General features: G+C 37.4%; 1 long non-coding RNA gene across 1 annotated transcript in view; it reads right to left on the bottom strand.

Annotated features, from left to right (window-relative positions):
- LOC128108865 (uncharacterized) overlaps window positions 1-20,035 on the bottom strand; it is a 194,028-nt gene that overhangs the window by 128,914 nt on the left and 45,079 nt on the right. Inside the window, exons 2-3 of the long non-coding RNA XR_008217609.1 lie at window positions 1,287-1,538; window positions 927-1,192 (exon numbers count right to left, since the gene is read on the bottom strand). This is a non-coding gene — a long non-coding RNA (uncharacterized LOC128108865). The remainder of the gene's footprint in view (window positions 1-926; window positions 1,193-1,286; window positions 1,539-20,035) is intronic.

Genomic DNA, 20,035 nt, shown 5'->3' with positions numbered 1-20,035 from the left:
GAGGCCTGGGTTCTTGTTCAATTCAACAAAGAATTTATGGTCAGAAATAGAGTGCTAAATATTTATTTAGAAGAGAAAGCATGAGAGAAAACATAAGCATACCTACTGGGTGAGTGAGGATTCACTGTGGGCAGTTGGATGCATTTTCATTAAGTTAGAGATTTGGATGAGAGGTTGAGAAGTGTTTAGGGGAGGTCAATTAAATAGGTCTACATTTTAGCACAATTCTTTCATAACAAGTTGCATATCTGAACCTTGGGCTCCGGGATATCATTGATTTGAAGTTGCAGAATATGTACAATGACCAAATCGTACCTTAAAATTGTCCTTACTGTCAAAGGGCCACCAGTAGAAGGATATATGCTCATTTGGTGAGGGTTTTAGGCAACCACATGTACTTGGGGAATTTATAGTTGGCAATGATTTCAAAAGCATGTGGGCATGTGGGACTGCTTTCCTTACTTATTGATTGAGAGAGACTGGCAATTTGTCTCCTAGTATGTAACAGATTGAGGGACAGGTATAGCAAGGGGTTCAGGCATTATTCCAGGTCCTTAATTCCTTGACTAATGATCCTTGCTCAAAGATACTTTTGTGAGTAAGAATTTCACACCTACAATAGGAAAAGTTTTCATGTGTGCTGTTGGAATCACTTCTGCTGTTTTTCTGATTCATCTGTTCCTGTGGATTACTGTTCAAGAAGGACCATCATCTGGCATGACACCAAGATGATGAAGAAACATAACAATGAAATCTAATAGGAGTCCTTGGCCATACATCTTATCCATGATGCTTCCTTGAATTAAGAGGATATTATATAACATAGAGAAATAGAAAAATAAATTTATTTATAGTTTGGGCCAAAATTGAGCAGAAAGAAATTCACAATCTGTTTCCACCTTGTCCATAAAAATGTCATAACTTACCAAAGGTGAACCAAAATCCAGGGACTCTCCATGGGCAAACAATGTTTCTCCTGATATCAAGGCTCTTGAAAAGAATCTTCCTAGAGTAATCCTAGGCATCCATGGTTATTGATCAGTGTAGTCATCTTGATTGGATTCTGAATCTTTGTGAAGGTTGCAAGGCAAACTTCCTGATGTGCATATGTTTATGATGTCTGAGGACGTTTCAAGAGAGGTTAAATCAAAGGGCAAAGATCTGTGACAGTGTGGCCCTCACATCCAACAAGCTGGGGAAACAATGGAATAAAAGAGAAAAAAGGATAAAGTCAGTGGGATGGTATCATTCTTTTTTTTTTTTTTTTTTTTTTTGTGCTCCCTAACCTGCTGTGATGTGAATTCAGTTGCTTTGATACCTCTTCCTTAACCTTGATGAACTGAGTTCTCTGAAATCATGAACCAATAGATCTCTCTTCCTTTAAGTTGTCCAGGTCAGGTAAATTAGACCCAACGGAAGTCAGCAAAACTCTAAACAGATGAGATCTGATGGTTAATATGCAAGCATATTCATCAACACCATTCATCCACTGAGCCATTGCTGGTGAGCTGGAACTTCTGCTGTGTAGGTGCATAGAGCTAGAAACAAAGACAGTGAAATAAAATTAGCATGTTCAACTGCTTATTGTCAAAAATATCTCTTATTAGTCCCACAAATTATTCCATTAAGTTTTATACTCAGGAATTGATTTAATATTAATGAAGGAATAATCACCAGTTGAACAAATGAGCTGTATTTTGTGATTGGTATAAGTTGTAAAATCTTATTTTAATAATAAAAATATGTAAATTTAAGTGAACAGGAAAATAAATAAACTTTTGATTTCATGTTATGCATGTGTTTAAAAAACAATAATGTCATGGGAAGGCCAGCAAGATGTTTCAGCTGGTAAACATGCTTGCTGCATAGCTTGACTACTTGAATTTGTACCCCAGAATCCATATGGTTGTAGGAGAGAACTGACTCTTACTAGGTGTTCTCTGTAAACACACACACACACACACACACACACACACACACACACACACACACACACACTAAATAAAAGTAAATTATTTTTAAATAAATAAAATTTAAAAATAAAAAGAATACCGTAGTATTTTGTTTCTACTAAAATTATAATTTTATTGTTTTAAAGAGAAATTAGAAGTAATATTTTTCACTCTAAAACATGTGAAAGTATAGGGAAAGTTCTTTTAAAGCTATGTCTACATAAATAAAGAAATCATCAGGACTCAAACTAAAGTAGATCTTAGCAAAGAAACTGGTGAGCGCACCCATGCATTCTGTGTATCCCCTGGTAACTTCAAGCCTTCTTTCCAACAAGAGTCTGGGCCCTCCATGCTTTCACAGTTAAAAGAAAGCCTACATGAGCTGATGAATTAATGGGGCCACAGCCTCAGTAAATACACACACCATAATAAAATACACCTCAACAGTAACATGATTTTTCTGTGGGATTGAATAGAATTGAAAGTAAAAGTGTAAGCCCATTTCTCATAGGAGAAAATTTTTAATTTTAGAAAAAAATACATATTTTGTCCCCCAAATCCTATGAATTATTATCAAAATTCAGGAACTGGAAAATTTCTGAAAATTCAATGACACAAAAATTAAAACTTCATATATTTTTTTTCAAAATAAACTACTAGCAACATAATGGTAGACAAAAGGACTTGGTGCAATTATTTATCATGTGTCCCCTTAATCAAAGATTCAAGTTACATGATAGAAAAATGGTCAAAAGATATAAACAGCCATTGTGTTAAAAAAGGAAATTTATCATCTAAAGAGGGGCAGTGGTAATAAATCTCATTTTGAATATGGGTATGAGAAAGGCAAAACACAATGTCATAAGGAGTTCCTATATTATATTCACTAAATAAGAAATACATTTTTTTCTTTTCTTTCTTTCTTTCTTTCTTTTTTTTTTTTTTTTGAGAACTGAAGACTGAACCAAAGGCCTTGCTTTTGCTAGCCATGTGCTCTATGGCTGAGCTAAATCTCCAACCTAATAAATATTTTTTTCTCTTTTTAATAATTTTTTTCATTTATTTTACATAAAAACCACGGTTTCCCCTCCCTCCTCTCTTTCCATTCCCTCCCTATATCTCCCATCTACCCCACCACCACCATCTGCTCCTCTTTCAGAAAGGGGCAGGCCTCCCATAGGAGTCAACAAAGCAAAGCATATCAAGTTGAGACAGGACCAAGCCCCTCCCTCTGCATCATGGCTGAGCAAGGCATCCAGGCATAGAGAATAGGTTCCAAAAAGCCAGCTCATGTGCCTGATACAGGTCCTGATCCCACTGCAAGGGGCCACACAAGCAGACCAGGCTACACAGCTGTCATCCACAGGCAGAGGGCCTCGGTCAGTCCCATGCAGGCTCCCTAGCTGTCAGTTCAGAGTCTGTCAGCTCCCACTAGCTCAGGTCAGTTGTCTCTGTGGGTTTCCTGTCATGCCTTTGATGCCCCTGGTTTGTACAATCCCACCTCCCTCTCTTCAATTGGACTCCTGGAGCTCAGCCTAGTGCTTGGCTGTGGATCTCTGCATTTGCTTCCTTCAGTTACTAGATGAAGGCTCTCTGATGACAATTATGGTAGTCACCAATCTGATTATAGGAGAAGACCAGTTCAGGCACCCTCTCCACTATTGCTAAGAGTTTTAACTGGGGTCATCCTTGTGGATTCCTGGCAGTTCCCCTGACACCAGGTTTCCCCCTAACCCCAAAATGGTCCCTCTCTATCAAGGTGTCTTTTTCATTGTTCTCCCCCTCCATTCCACCCCCAACTAAACCAACCCGATCTCTCATGTTCCCATCCACCCAACCTCTCCCCCTGACCCTCCCACCCCCAGTTTACCCTGGAGATTTCACCTATTTCCCCTTTCCAGGGAAGTCCATGCATCCCTCTTAAGTTCCTCTTTGTTATCTAGCTTCTCTGAGGCTATGGATCGTAGCCTGGTTATCCTTTGCTTCACATCTACTATCTACTTATGAGTAAGTCCATATTGTGTTTGTCTTTCTGGGTTTGATTTACCTCACTCAGGATGATTTATTTTTCTAGTTCCATCCATTTGCCTGCAAATTTCATGTCATAATTTTTTATAGTTGAGCAGCGCTCCATTGTGTAAATGTACCACATTTTCTTTATCTACTCTTCAGTTGAGGGGCATCTAGATTGTTCTGGCTATTACAAACAATGCTGCTATGAACATAGTTGAGCAAGTGTCCTTGTAGTATATGATTGAACATTCTTTGGGTATATGTCCAATATTGGTATAGCTGAGTCTTGAGGTAGATTGATTGCCAATTTTCTGAGAAACTGCCATACTGATTTCCAAAGTGGCTGTTCAAGTCCAGCAGTGGAGGACTGTTCATCTTACTCCACATCCTCTCCAACATAGGCTATTGTTGGAGAATATTATTTTAAGTTGTGTTACTTTTGTTTATGTTGCATATGTTTAACTCTGTGAAGCTATGTTGCTGTACCTGTCTAAAATATCTGATAGTCTAATAAAGAACTGAATGGCTAATAGTGAGGCAGGAGAAAGGATAGGTGGGACTGGCAGGCAGAGAGAAGAAATAGAAGGAGAAATCTGGGCAAAGGAGAAGAAATAGCCAGAGAAGGAGGGATACATCAAGGGCCAGCCACCCAGCTACACAGCCAGCCGTGGAATAAAAAATAATGAAGGTATACAGAAATAGAGAAAGGTAAAAGCCCAAAGGCAAAAACTAGGTGAGATAAGTAAAGCTGGCTAGCAACAAGCCATGCTAAAACCAGACATTTATAATTAAGAATAAACCTCTGTGTGTGATTTGTTTGGGAGATGAGTAGCGAGGTCCCCAAAAGAGTAAGAATAAAAAACTAGCAACAAGCTGTAGCATTTTTGGTCTTAGTCATTCTTACAGGTGTAAGATTACCATCTCAGAGTCATTTTGATTTGCATTTCCCTGATAGCTAAGGATGCTGAACATTTCTTTAAGTGTTTCTCAGCCATTTGAGAATCTTCTGTTGATAAATATCTGTTTAAATCTGTACTCCATTTTAAAATTGGATTATTTGGTGTTTTGATGTCTAGTTTTCTGAGTTCTTTGGAGATCAGCACTCCGTTAGATGTGGGAAAGGTAAAGACCTTTTTCCATTCTGTAGGCTGCTGTTTTGTTTTATTGACAGTGTCCTTTGCCTTACAGAAGCTTTTCAGTTTCCGGAGTTCCTCTTTACTCTCAAAAGCCTTTTTCTGTCTTAGGTGGTCATGTATCCCACCTTTGTGTGCCTGGTTGCAAAATAAAGGGATTCATTATTCTGCAGACACAAGATCTATTGAGATTTCAGTGAAAACTCTTATCTTTGAAATCTATAGAGATCATAATTTCTGTATGGTTCTAGAGCTTTATTCTAAATTAATGTTAAGATTGATAATTTTAACACTGCTTAATAATGTGCCTTGATTATTATTTAATATTTAATCTTGATTATTTAATAATATATTATTTTTGGAGAGCAAGTTACTAGCATTGACCTAATCTTTTAATATTTTTAAGTTATTTTAAGTCCCTTATAACGATAAACTGTAAAATATATTCCAATTTAAATTTGTAGCTTGCATTTTCCTTAGAATGAATTTATAGATATCGACGTGTTAGGTAAGAAAGCATGTTCATCTTTGCAGACTAAAGTATCTGCAGGAAACAGATACTACTGAAAGGCTCAGTCAACATAAACCTTTATCACATATTTGTGAGCCTGCCCTCTTCTCTCTTGTGCTAAACCTGATAATTGTAATTTTTAAAATTGCTGATTTTATAAGTGCCTTTTGGTTTTAATTTGCATTAAAATATCATGATATTAACATCATCTGTTTGTTTTGTTTCTACTTATTTGTTTTTGAAATAAGGTTTCACCATGTAGCCTAATCTGATGTCAAGTTTACAGTGTAGCCAAAACGGGCTTTAAATTTGGAATCCTTCTGCTTCAGTCTCCCAAACAGAATTGTAGACCTGCTTCTTCATACTTGCTTGGCTCCTTGCTGTGTTCTCTTCTGGGCTTGACTAAGGCCACACAAACATTAGCCTGGTCAACTACAGCCCTATCTGAAATCTGACTGTGCTTTTTTCTTACTAATTTCACAATTTCCATATCTCTCCTGTCTGTCTCTTCAGGATACATCCCCACTGATTCTGCTGTTTGCAGAGCCATTGCTCAAATAGCCAGGGATGCATTTCCAGAAGCTTCTCTAGAGAAAGTATGATACCAGATTCATACAATCTGTCATTTGGGGGGAGGGAACTGTTTCAAGGTACAGAGTGATTCTCAGAAGTCCTCTCACAGATTTTGTGCACGTCTATTAAATCTCTTCTTTATCTACAGAGGGTAGAACCTGCATTGCAGGAGACCAATGGATGGCTGAACCTTTGAGAGATAACAAACCCAGCATAAGATGTACAAGTGTGGTTTTCCTCACATAGTCACAGACATGATAAGGTGTCAAATATTCACCTTTGACACAAAGCAAGTGCTTTATGGCTTCTTTTTATACATCTGAATTGCCACTATCACTATGTGCAAGTATGTGCGATGATTTATCCCTAACATGCTTGAGGGTCAGCTGGTCCAAACCAGTAAAAAAAAAAAAATACTTTCTAAGAGTCATCCTTGGTCGGCTGAAGGGCCTTCGAAACAGCAGCTGAGACATGATCTGGAGATGACCTGGACCAATGAGAGGCAACCATGTCACACCAGCAATACATATTCATCCGACCTTCCCACAGGGTAAGATGGAGGGTATAGAAGTCTTGTCTCTTCCTAAATAAACTGAGCTTGCTGTTTTGACATTCTCCCAGAGTCTGTGAGGTTTGACTCTGCACCTAGTTGGCCCTCTCCCCCAAAGGGAGCAACAGCACAGGACCCTGTTACATTTGGTGCTAGAACAGGGACTGTTTCTCTCCCTTTCTTCTTGCATGGCACTGGTTGAGCAGCCCCCTTGAGCAGTGAATTTTGGTGAGTAGGCCCCTCTGTGTTGTGTGATTTCGGTCCCTTCAGCAGGTAAGCACTGGGACCTCCTCCCCCCCTTTTCTTCTTGTTTGTCTTGTTTGTGAGTCTGTCTGTACAGTAGGGTGGCACATAGTTTTGTTCTCCATATAAGGGCTGGTCCCTCAGGAAACGGAGCCATGGTCTGACCACCCAGGGGAGAGGGTATGCTTGCATTTTTCCCCAGAATACCACTACAGTGATATGGATACCCTCCAGAGATGAGCATCCTGCAACAAACCAAAAGACTTTGGTCAAAGAAGAAGCTTCAGAGGGGTAATGTATGATTTGCTCTACTACTGTGGCATTAATAAAGGTCATGTCATTACTGGCATGCGACCTTAGATATAAAGCAATTGCCTCACCTGCTACAAGTTCACTAATCCATCATCGGAAAGACTCAATTGGCAAAATAAATATGACTAGGGTCCCATCCACATCCTTGAGACTGAATTTTTGACTAATCCTTCTCATGTTCAAATATCTTCTGCAACAGGTTCACCAACAGAAGGCAGCCACAAAGTTGACGCTACAGTTTTTATTGGCTCTCAGATACTTAGAACAAAGTCCTTCTAGAGATATAATGGCTTGCTGAGATACAGAAGGCTACCACCTGGAGCCTATCACCAAGACAGCTTTCCAGGATTGATGCTCTTCAAGTGCTAGTAGTCAATGACAGGTACAAGCTTGTTTGGCAAGCCAACCTAATCCAGGCACAGTCCATTATGTGACACAGTCCATTATGCTGAGCTACCCTGAGGTGGGGTTAACAAAGTTAAGGTAATGCACCCCAGCTCCCACTGAGCATGTCCCATAAAATAAAAAATGGTGGATATGTGGGATAACTCATCCCTAACAGGCTTGAGGGTCAGCTGGCCCAAACCAGTCAAAAAGGTACTTTCTGAGAGCCAACCTGGATCTGCTTAAGGGCCTTAGCAACAGCATCTGATACATGATCTGGAGATGTCCTGGACCAATGATAGGCAGCCATGTCACACCAGCAGATGAATATTCATCAGACCTTCCTCCAGGGTGGGATGGAGAGTATATAAGGCTTGCCTCTTCCTGAATAATTTTATATACTTCTTGCCAACTACTAACCAGTCAATATTTTCCTTTTTTGAGACAGGTATTATGTAATCCAGGAAATCCTTGATGTCCTGATCCTCTGGCCTCAACCTTCTGAGGGCTGGAGTTACAGGAGTGTACCACTATGCCCAGTTTATATGGTGCTGAGGATCAAACCCAGCACTTGTACATGCTAGACAAGCCCTCTGCCATCTAAGCTACATTCCCAGGCCCCTCTCTAATGCTCATGATCCACTAACACAGGTAAGGCCAAATACTTTGCATAGAGCTTATGGTGGGAGCACATGATGCTATTTATTCTCTTAAGAGATAAACCCCAGTGTCATAAGGGGCCTTGTGGAAAGGGAAGCATGTTTCAAGGTACAGAGTGAGTCTGAGAAGCTCTCTTACAGATTTTGTACACATCTATTAAATCTCTTCTTTATCTATGGAGGGTAGGACCTGCATTGCAAGAGGCCAGTGGATGGCTGAACCTTTGAGAGGTAATAAACCCAGCATGAGATGTACAAGTGTGGTTTTCCTCACACAGTCACAGACATGATAAGGTGTCAAATATTCACCTTTGACATAAGGCTTTATGGCTTCTTTTTATATATCTGAATTGCCACTATCACTATGTGCAAGTAGAGTAGCTATTCAATAAATAAGCGTTCTGTGAGCAAAGGCATTGTGACACTGAGAGTAACTAATAACTTAGATGTCTGTTGAGAGACTAATGGGTAGAAAAGATACATAATGTGGATACTCTTCATGGCAAGATCATTCATATCCCAGTCAGCAGAGGAAGAGGATGAGATATCATTAGGGAGCTTAAAGCATTTTTTTTTTATTTCTAGAAGTTTCTACACAGTGTAGACTGCATTTGGCCTTGGGCAATGAACTAAGTGGTGGGGGCAGATATTTATACATTTGTCATTGGCATTCATCTATTAGTGATATTTGATTATCTGCCACTGATGCACTGACGCATGTAATGGAAGCTTAGCTAACATATGAAAGATACAGTTTTTATTTTATTGCTTGTATTAATTTAATAAAAAAGTATGAGTTTGCCGGGCGGTGGTGGCGCACGCCTTTAGTCCCAGCACTCGGGAGGCAGAGCCAGGCGGATCTCTGTGAGTTCAAGGCCAGCCTGGGCTACCAAGTGAGTTCCAGGAAAGACGCAAAGCTACACAGAGAAACCCTGTCTCGAAAAAACCAAAAAAAAAAAAAAAAAAAAAAGTATGAGTTTAATGAATGGTAGTGTATGCTTCTGACAAGTGTTTATTATTAAATTTATTTTCTAGTATATATCAAATAATTTTATACAGACTTTACTCAAGAAATTTTACACAGAATTTTTAAAAAATGAATGAAAATATTGGTCATTTTGTTGTTTACAAAATGAATATGTATTCATTGCCTCATAGTTACTATGTCCATGTGATTAAGGAAGAAGTAAAGAAGATAAATTTGTGATATGCCATTCCTTTAATATCTTGAAAGTATTGAAGACTCATTTCCTCTCTGTGAGGCCGGCAATGTCTCCCTTTCTCCATCCCTTTGCTTTCCAAATGACAACATTATTTAAGATTGTTTGCCAGGTACAAGTTTTAAATACGCAAATATATGATTATTAATTTTTAATATATAGTTATATACATTCATGAATTATTTCAGAGACTCTCACTCATTTAATATATTAAAAAGAAATAGATGAAGCTTCAAATATGGGTCTAATTCCATTAACAGATTAGTAGTCCATTTGTGATACCCCAGTATATTTCTTAACGGAAAACTTTACAGTTTTAGATGGAAACGTGTGTGTGTGTGTGTGTGTGTGTGTGTGTGTGTGTGTGTGTGTGTGTGTGTATGTATATACATATGTGTATATATATATATGTCATATATATACATATATATATATGACACAGATAAGCACCAGGACACTTTGGTTCCTAGATAAACCAGGCAGTAAGAGGAAATACATTTGGATCCGGAAATATCCACTAACTCACAAGCTCTGAAATAGACAGATCTATGTCAATTGAACCTCCAGTCAGGGAAGAGAAACACACTCGCAAACAGGCAGCATTGCTTTCTCTTGTATTCTCTGCATGAGTTGAGGTTCTTCAAGCTCTAAATGATAGAACAGGAACTCTTCTTCAACTTAATTAAGTCCAAAAGGAATTTTTTGGACAATTAAAAAGCTGAGTGCTTTCAATGGCTCAGATTTGTCTAAACCTAGATGCCCAAACGATGCCACTGGAATTTAATTCTTCTGTCTTAGTTCCTCTTCCCATTGCTGTGACAACTTACTCGACAAAAGCAATTGGAGGAGAAAGGGTTTATTTTAGCTCATGGTTCAATAAACATTCCATTATAGCGCAGATGTCAAGGCAGCAGGAGATAGAAGCAGGGGCTCTCACTGAATCCACAACAGGACACAGCTTGATGAATGCACACTGCGGTTCAGTCCCTTTATCCACTCATATAGTCTAGGATTCCAACCAGGGACTGGTGGTACTCACAGTGGGCAGATCTCCTTAATTAATGTAACCAAGATTCCCCCTCAGGCACAGCTAAAGGCCCATCTCCCAGATTCTGTCAAGTTGATAAATAACACTAAACATCACACAGTCTCTAACTTTTTGTGGGCTTAGACCTTACCACAGTTTGCTTTGATTTGTTTTGCATGTACTGTTCTGCTGTAGTTTTACACATGCCGAGTCTGGCAGCATCTGGCTTATGTTGTTAGAATGAGTAGTCATATTGGAAAAAATACCTGTTTTAATAGCTTCAGAAATAAAGACAGGACTGTTATTTTCAAATGGATATGGTCCATTTTGAAATGTCTCCTGGTATTCCCAAGTTGACCATTTACACTGTTGTTACTTCACTTAACATACATCTATGGAGCACTTAATTTGTATCAGGCACTCTTACAAAGTTGTACAGCAGATATGTGGTTCTGATAGTAGAGTCTATGTGTGGGATACAGGAAAAAATATATAGCACATATTACAGTGTGGGAAGAATCAGGAGGAACTAGGCATGGGTCTGCAGATCCATGAAGGGACAGACAGACATCCAAATCTCAATAGGTCAAGAACACCTGACCAACATGCTGGAGTCAACCAAGATGGCCTTAGGACAGGACTAACTTTTCTTTTCTTCATGTGGTAGGGTGTGTGCTCCCAGAGCTACCACTACTGGCTCCCTGAGAGTCCTCATGGGTTCTCTGCACATAAAAAAAAAGCGTGGTTCTGCCTAGAAGGCATATTTTTCTTTCACCTAGGGAAATCAGTATCTGTAACTTGATTTTTTTTTTTCAAAACACTTCTCTAATGCATGAGAATTTGTTTTACATCTGATTCATTATTTATTTTCTATTAATGAGTCGTTTGATTATTTCCCTTGGTGAGAAGAATTTTCCAGCCCTTGAAGATCTGAATAATGCAAGGATAACTAATTATGTATTTTTTTTATCCAGCATACACATACAGATGCAGAAAAGTTTGTACAGAGGGAAAATTGAAATCAAACATCTTAAATTGCTATTGTCTAGAAACTGTGATGGGAAAAAATATGCTCTAGTTTAGTTTGAAAAATAATCACTAATCCGGGCACATTTTTAGAAAGCAACAAATCATGGACTCTGTGTTAAACCTACAAATCAAAAGGGTGAATGGTCAGTCCTTGCACTGGCCACAACATTGCTCAGGAAGTGAACTCAGAAGAAAGCTCTCTATTCCTCAGCATTGTTCTTCATTTTCCACACAAAATTATTTCAGTGCTGATAGCTCAGAAATCAATGAATCTATGTAATAAATTTCAATATGGGGCCAGAAAGATTCTACTTTGTTATAACAAATAACTTCTGTGACTTTTAGAAATCTGTATTCCCAAGGTAGATTATCACATCAACCAACAAAGATATGTTAAACATACAAAGCCATGGAGAAAATGATTTTATTGCATTAAAACACAAATTAAAAAATAAGGAGTTAACAAATAGAGAACTAATGATATTATTTCTAGTAATGCTGCATTTTTTATATTATATGGATGGTTTCATATTTTGTAGTTTCTTATTTAATTAAAGTATTTACTCATTGAAATTGATACCCAGTGGATTTTCATTATGGCCATGTTATATGTTAACTGCTAGTATATGTTCTGATAAGGCACAACTGATGCTACTCCAAGAATGAGATGTCTTGAAATAAATTTTTGCATAGATGTTTTTATGTGAGGAAAGCCCATATTTGGGATGTATACCTTATAATAGGGTTTTTGGAAAGAGAATTTCTTCTCAAATGAATTAGTTGTATGCAAACTGGAGGGAAAACCCATAAACATGGCTTAGTAATAACAAATGTCAGACTCTGTTGTTAAGAGAAAAATCAGAGAGACCTGAATGACCAACTACTGGATCATTGGCAAAGATATCAGGAGATACTAGAAAAAAAATGAGGCACACATAATCTTTTCTCAACCTCAAGTAATTAGCAAGAATAAAAATTGTGGCTCCACATGGAGCAGATCAAACAGAAAGGCTGTTTATGCAAAGGCATAAAAATGGATGTGTAGTTGCTGAGATGAAGAATTGCTAAGATAGCAAAATTTAAGTCCAAACCTTGTCATAATCCCCTGGGAAGCCTTTCTCTATATCAATATTCAGGTTGTATCATGATAAGCATAATCAGAATCTCTAGAGATGAGAGAAGTGTTCTCTTAAGCAAACCTGTGTCCGATACTAGTTTTAAGGGTCATTGTTGAGAGCAATACATATGAATGCTAATTTCTATGGGCATCCAGCTATGCATGTTGTAAAGGAGTTACTATTGACAAAGTTAAGGCACAAAGAACTCAAACTGCAGAATTTGAATGAAAATATCTGGAGATGTATTTCATTGGTGGAGTGCTTGCCTAGTCTGTGTATAAGTCTAAGACCTGGGCTTCAATATCAAATACCAGAGCAACAACAACAAAAAGGAAAATTGCACAGAGAATAATTGGCTTTGCCAGGTTTGTTGATGCAAGACTATAATGCTAACACTGGAGCAGTGGGGCCAAGGGATTCAAGGTCATCGTCTGTTACATATGAGCTATCGAATTCTCAAGGCCAGCCTGGGCTAACTGAGAATCTATTACCAAAAAAAATTATTATAGCCAGGCAGAGAGAGTTACCTTAGTTCCCACTGCTGTTTAAACCATAATATGAAAAATCCATTATTTGGAAATTTCTAGGTCAGGTAATCTGCATGACCGCAGAAAAGACTCTCAAACTTCTAATGTATTTTCTCTAATCTGTTAAATCAAAACTAACTTAGAGTTACTCTGAGAATTAAATAAAATGATGTAAGACAAATGACAGGTAAAATGCCAGATGTCTAAGTCCATGTTTTATATTTAGAAGCAATATTGACAATATTCTCAGAAATTCTATGATCCTCTTCAAAAACATCTTCTTGGGTTCCTACAAGACTGATATCTTGCATCTTTAACTCCTGGGCAAGTCCTCCAAAACCCTGTCCTTTATAAAGATATCTGTGATTGTAGACCAAGCCATTCAGCAGCCCACATAGTTACAGGGTTACAGATAAATTCACGAAGTAGCTCATAATGAATCTCAGTAGCCTGAGCTTAGTTCCTCTGAACAGGTGCCATAGATAAGGCTACTTCTTTTTCACACAAAATAATGGATCCATGCACCCACTGAAGTTTCTGTTTGGAAACTGTCTTGAGTGACATAATGAACTGTGATTCCCCACCCCACCCCCTTTTTTAAGTGCAATTTAAAAAATGATGTTAGGAACTGTTCTAGACTGGAGCTGTGGAACCCGAGCTTCTATGGGGCCAATATTTCCAAAGAGATATACAAACTGAAGGATTTACAGGGGATGCTGGATTGTCCATGTGCCTTTAATTCGATCTGATGGGGTGTGGCCTTCTAGGAGGCTTTACCTTATGTTCATGCTCTTAGGAAAGAAGGTTCTACTTTTGATTTGTCGCTTACTAGATACTGCAAACAGTTGGGACCAATTATTAAGGGTTCAGATGTAGGTCTCTCTGGTGAAGCTTTACATGTCACAGATACTGGATTCATTTTTTTTTCTCCCCTGCTTGCTAGGTTTTGTTCTCTGGACAACTATGCATCTTCTCGGTGACTCAGTGTCCTCACCTGTTCAGTGAGAATTGTTACACTCCTGATACCTTTGCCTCAATGAAAAGCAACCTTACATGATTCTACTCAAAAGGCTTAAAAGCCATGGTAGCAAATACGAAGTCATTGCCTGCTTGGGAGAACACAATTATTCAAATCTAAATGTCACCTGGATGAGTTACAAATATTTATCTTCTTTTATCTATCTTCATTTTCCTTTTTAATGTGTTGATAATGTTATAAAATGTAGTTCATACAAAAACAGAGGATTACTATATAATTTCACAGATACTTATGAAATAATTATGAATTTCCATTTACCCATGAAACTCTCATCCATTAGAACATGGTGGCCATCCCTAAGCCAACTCTTCTCCTCCCTAATGGTTCTTTATCTTCAGAGGTATATGATCAGGACCGTTTGCTTTTTATAATAGTTTCAACATTCACACAAATACCTAAAAAATACCGTATGTTGTTTGCTAATCTCCTAACAGTAAAATAAAATAACATTTTCCTTTCCTCTTTTTTTGTTTCCTAAAATAGCATTATGCAAGATTTACATTTTGAGAACATTTTTGTTTTTATTTTATATCATTCTATTATGTAAATTCACACACACACACACACACACACATATATATGTATATATATATGTATATATATATATACATACATATATATATATATATATATATATATCCACTGTTGTCTGTTGTTCTGTTTCCAGTTCTAATAATCCATGTAGAAATTACTGTATATTTTTGGTTATCGGTGACTTGGTCTGAGTTTCATTAAAGCTTTGGTTAAGATAACAGCTGGGCTGTAGGTGTATTACTTGAGAATGATCCAGAAAGTGACTGTACAAGTGAATCTATGCAGGTAAGAAAGAAAAGAAAAACTAATAGCATTGCTTCTGCTCTGGGTATATTTTAACTTCATAAAAATTATTTTTATGCATTTATTGAGTTGGGATGTATTTTTATGATTTCAAAATTTTTAAGATTTCAAAATTTCTGTGAATTAAATTTTCTTTGCTGTTGCTGAACAATGTTTGAATCTTTAACATAAGAGTGTTAACCTATGATCTATTCTACATTTCAGGCATTGTTATAAAAATTCGGGTTTATTACATACATTTTAGCATTTGTTTTATACACATTTTAAGTTTACATATATAAGTCTATAGGAAATATATACCTCAGGAATATGCATAAATATAATTTACTAGTACATGAGTCAATTTTACATATATTTGTATTTGCATATGATACTATGTTTCTCAGAGTTTGGCTAATAGCACATGGTTGTACAATTGCTTAAATATTATTGTCCATCTGTGTGAAGGCTTGACTGAAGATGTTTATTTTATGAACAATTCATACAAATCACTAACAAAGTTTTCTTTGTTTGAACTTTTCAATGTGGAAGGGTCTCAGTTGCTAATTAAATGTTTGTGGTGGATACAAGTATATTTCTGACACTTAGATGTCAGAAAGTTACATCTCTGAGATATGTGTCTATTCTTCATTTTCAAGTTTACCAGTATAAGTTACCCAGTTCACTGCTTGCTGTCTCAGAAGAGATTTCACTTAGAGTGACTGGTGTTCTACCTCGTTCTTGACTTTGCTTTCCTGTGCTATCAGTTCCAACACAATTGACATGACTCGTTTGTCTATTTCTAGCTTTGCTGGGACTCTAGCTTAGGGTTTGTGTCTATTTGGTTGGATTTGCTCTTGCTGTGTTCTGAATGCTGATGGCAAAGCTACAGATGGTGGTCCCCTGCCTTCTCATCTCACTTCAGGGGGAATCCTGAGACTTCAGGTTTTTGAGGAATACTGAACAGTAAGTATCCTATGCAGTCCTGGCCTTGAGTTCTGCACCTAATTCTGCAGTCAGTTTTAGAAAGAAAATCCATTTTCCTGCATGTTGTAAAAGTAGAGACACAACCTAAATGTGGAGCTCAGCAAACTCAATCCCATTTTCCATTAGTTGATCCTGAGGATTCATTAGTGACTTGTCAGTTTTCAGATGAGTGCAAGAAGATTATGAAACATTTTATTCAGCTTTATTAGTCTTGTGGGAGGTAGATTTGCTTAAATAGCAAGGAATGCCTGCATTTTAACTTCCTTCATCACTGTGTTTTATCCTTGTTGGGCTTATGTTCAGGAATAGGCTTGGGACTGTCATAACACAGTAAGAAATTAAATGTGACACAAGACTATTATACACGGATAAACAAATGCACATGTGCTTCTGTTTCAACCCAAACCATTTTATGTAAGATTCTTTATTTTCATTATTGAAATGTTAGCATGCCTGCTCTGCATGTACACAATTATTCTTGGGTTTAGAGAATGATGCAGGTATCACTCTGTGCTGATCAATAATTCAGTAAATATGACCATTCATACCCATGTGTGACCATCTTTCAGCAAGTGTATATTAATTTAATGTGCTTAAAGGAGATATTCTATAGCAAATTACTCACTTATTTTCCACCCAGCACACATATATACAATAGAAGCAATCACATTACATTTTATATTTTCTCTACCAAGAGAAAAATACCAGTCAATAAATACACCATTGTAGATGGAGAAACCCCACAGAGCTCCACCCCTACATGAAGAGATACGGGTGATCAATAGTTATGGAGATTGGGAGAATCCATTTTCTCCAGAGGTGAGCCCCCAATAGGTTCTAATTCTAAGTGACCAGCTCTAAACACATGTACATATTAGCAATATAAGCAATACCAAATAGACCAAGTAAGATACACATGTGTATATGCACACACACATACACACAAACACACACACACACACACACACACACACACACACACACACACACACACATGTCATTGGATTACAGAGAGGAAGTGAGGGGAGCATGGAAAGATTGGAGGTGTGTGACAGAAATGATATAAATACAGTATCCTGTTGTGGAATAATCCTCTTGTACACTGTAAAGATTTGTCACTCAAATTAGTTTAATAAAACACTGATTGGCCAGTAGCTAGGCAGAAAGTTAGGTGGGAAAGCCAAACTGGGAATGCTGGGAAAGAGGAGGGTAGAGTCAAGGAGTAGCCAGTCTAACACAAAAGAAGCAAAATGAGAATGCCACGCTGAGAAAAGGTACCAAGCCACATGACTAAATTTAGATAAGAATTATGTGCTAATTTAGGTGTAAGAGCTAGTTAGTAATAAATCTGTGCTACCCATTAAGCATTTATAAATATTATTAAGCCTCTGAGTCAATTATTTGGGAAGTGGCTGCTTGGTATTTGGGAACAGGCAGGCAGGAGAGAAACTACAGACTACAGTATCTGTGTATGAAATTATTAAAAATAAAAAAGAAGATAAGGTTAAATTGAAAAATAAAATCTTCAATAACCTTAAAGCATTTGAAAATGACACATTTTTTAGGATCTTAATAGGGGCATCACATGCCTCTGTATAAGGCACTAGGTCTTTGCATATGCCATATCAAGTCTGGTTTTCTTTCATTTAGCCCAAAGTATTGAGAATTACAAAAGCAATCATGCTCAATTCCAGCCTGTACCTCCTTAGAAGTGATGTGAACGTATAGAAGTAGGGTGAATGTGGTCATAGGTTCTCACCTGGTTTCTGCTTTGTCTGTTTTTTTTTTCTCTTGAAAACATGAAACACAGGTGTAATGATATCGAAAAAAACAAAGGCCAGCCAATCACTTAGTAAGCTGAGAAGGTAGCAACACAGTAGTATCCTTTTGATTCCTATTGACATCTATAAAAAGACTAAGTCAGAACTTTGGGACTGTCCAATCTTTTAATTCCAAATCAACTATCATTATGTCCTTGTCAATCTCCTCTTCTCACTAATTAGGCAATCCAAACTTGTCTCTATTATAAGCGATAGAGTAAAGAGGTCACATGAACATTTGAACTCATTCGTCCTAAGCACAAACATTTAAAACTTAAAACTACACTTTGAGGGGTTCTTGAGTGAAATTTAACTTTTGGTTTTATTTCTTAAATTTTTTGAGATTATAATATAATTATATCATTTACACCTAGCTTTTATTTCCTCGAGACCTTCCCATATACCAGGATTTAAAATGTTCCTCCTGAAGGTTTTCAAACATGTAAGATAAAAAACAATTGTTGGTTTCTGTAATGGTTTGGATGAGAGTGTCCCCCAAAGGCTCTCATATTTGAATATTTGGTCCCCAGTTTGAGGTGCTCCCTTGCTGAAGGAAGTATGTCACTTGGGGGTTGGCTTTCAGAGCTACAAACCTCCTTCAAACTCCAGTTATCTCTCTCTGCTTCATGATGTGAGCTTCTAGCTTACTGTTCTGCCACTGTGCCTGCCACCTGCTACCATGCTGTGTCTGCCATAATGGAATGTAGACTTCTGGAAACTTAAGGTAAAATAATCTCTTTCTTCTATAAGCTGCTTGAGTCATGGTGTCTTATTACAGCAACAAAAAAAATAACATATATAGGCATATTGTAACATATTCCAGTTGCATAAGAAGGCATTTTGGGTACATGCTTTCCAGTTCTAAGTAAATGGTCATCCCTCATTGTACCTATCACTAATGACTTTTTTTCTGAAAACTCTCAAAAAATTTTTCAACTTCAGACCTCCCTCTGAGAAGAAATTCATCAATGAAGTCATTTCTTCACACAACCTGTCAGTTATTCATTCAGAAATCTGTTGTTGTCTGTCTTAATTAGGGTTACTATTACCATGTTGAAACACCATGACCAAAAGCAAGTTGGGGGTGAAAAGTTTTATTTGGCTTACACTTCCAAATTATATCCCATCATTGAAGGAAGTCAGACCAGGAATCTAGAGGCAAGATGTGATGCAGAATACCGTGGAGGGGTACTGCTTACTGCCTTGCTTCCCATGGCTTGCTCAGCATGCTTATTTATAGAAACCAGAGCTACCAATCCAGGGGCAGTCTCATCCACAATGGGATAAGCACTCCCTCATCAATCACTACAGCCTGAGACTATGGAGGCATTTTCTCAATTAAGGTTCCCTCCTCTCTGATATCTATAGCTTGTTTCAAGTCGACATAAAACTAGCCAAAATGTTACCTATCAATTATGTTTTGGACACAATAAATATCCTTGTCTACAGAAATATAAATATAGTAAAACAAGATCCAGAATAAATTAGAGGAGACTGAACGTGGAAACATGGTTGGAAAAGTTATAACCAAGATACATAAAGAATGCTCTGGGAATAGAGCAGAGGATGACATTCATTGGAGCACTAGACAAAGAGCTATGTAGAAAGTGGTATCCGAAAAGAACCCAAAAATAACGTTTTCCTAAATACTTTAAACTGTACCTTTCATATCATGGGCTAAGGCAGAGGACATGACAAGATATAACCCTTTGTGTTAAAATGTCCTGATTCTTTATTTGGAGCTTCTGATAATAGTCAATGTCAGTCAGTTTCTTTACATAGAAACTTTCTATTTAAAGCAAATAAATGGCATAGCGTGATGAAAATAAAAAGTAATTTATATGACAGATGCTATGGATTGAGTACTGAGGTCAATTGACCTCTCTTAAAATGTTTATTTCTCTAAATAAATAAAAAGAATCATAAGTGATGAGGTCATAGCAAGTAACAATGAGTACTCCATGCTACGTTCTTCAGGGATTATTGATGAAGCATGCTGTAAGCTACTGGGCTTATTTTTAAATCAACTATTCTGCATATTGCCACTGCATAGTCATTTGTATTTTCCCTATCTGAGAAATAATAATCAAAGAGAAAGATTTCAATTTTTATACATGTGGAA

Source organism: Peromyscus californicus, unplaced genomic scaffold, assembly GCF_007827085.1.
Source record: "Peromyscus californicus insignis strain IS unplaced genomic scaffold, ASM782708v3 Scaffold_13__1_contigs__length_99412109, whole genome shotgun sequence".
In the NCBI taxonomy this organism is placed as follows: Eukaryota; Metazoa; Chordata; class Mammalia; order Rodentia; family Cricetidae; genus Peromyscus; species Peromyscus californicus.
This window is presented reverse-complemented; position numbering and strand designations above follow the sequence as displayed.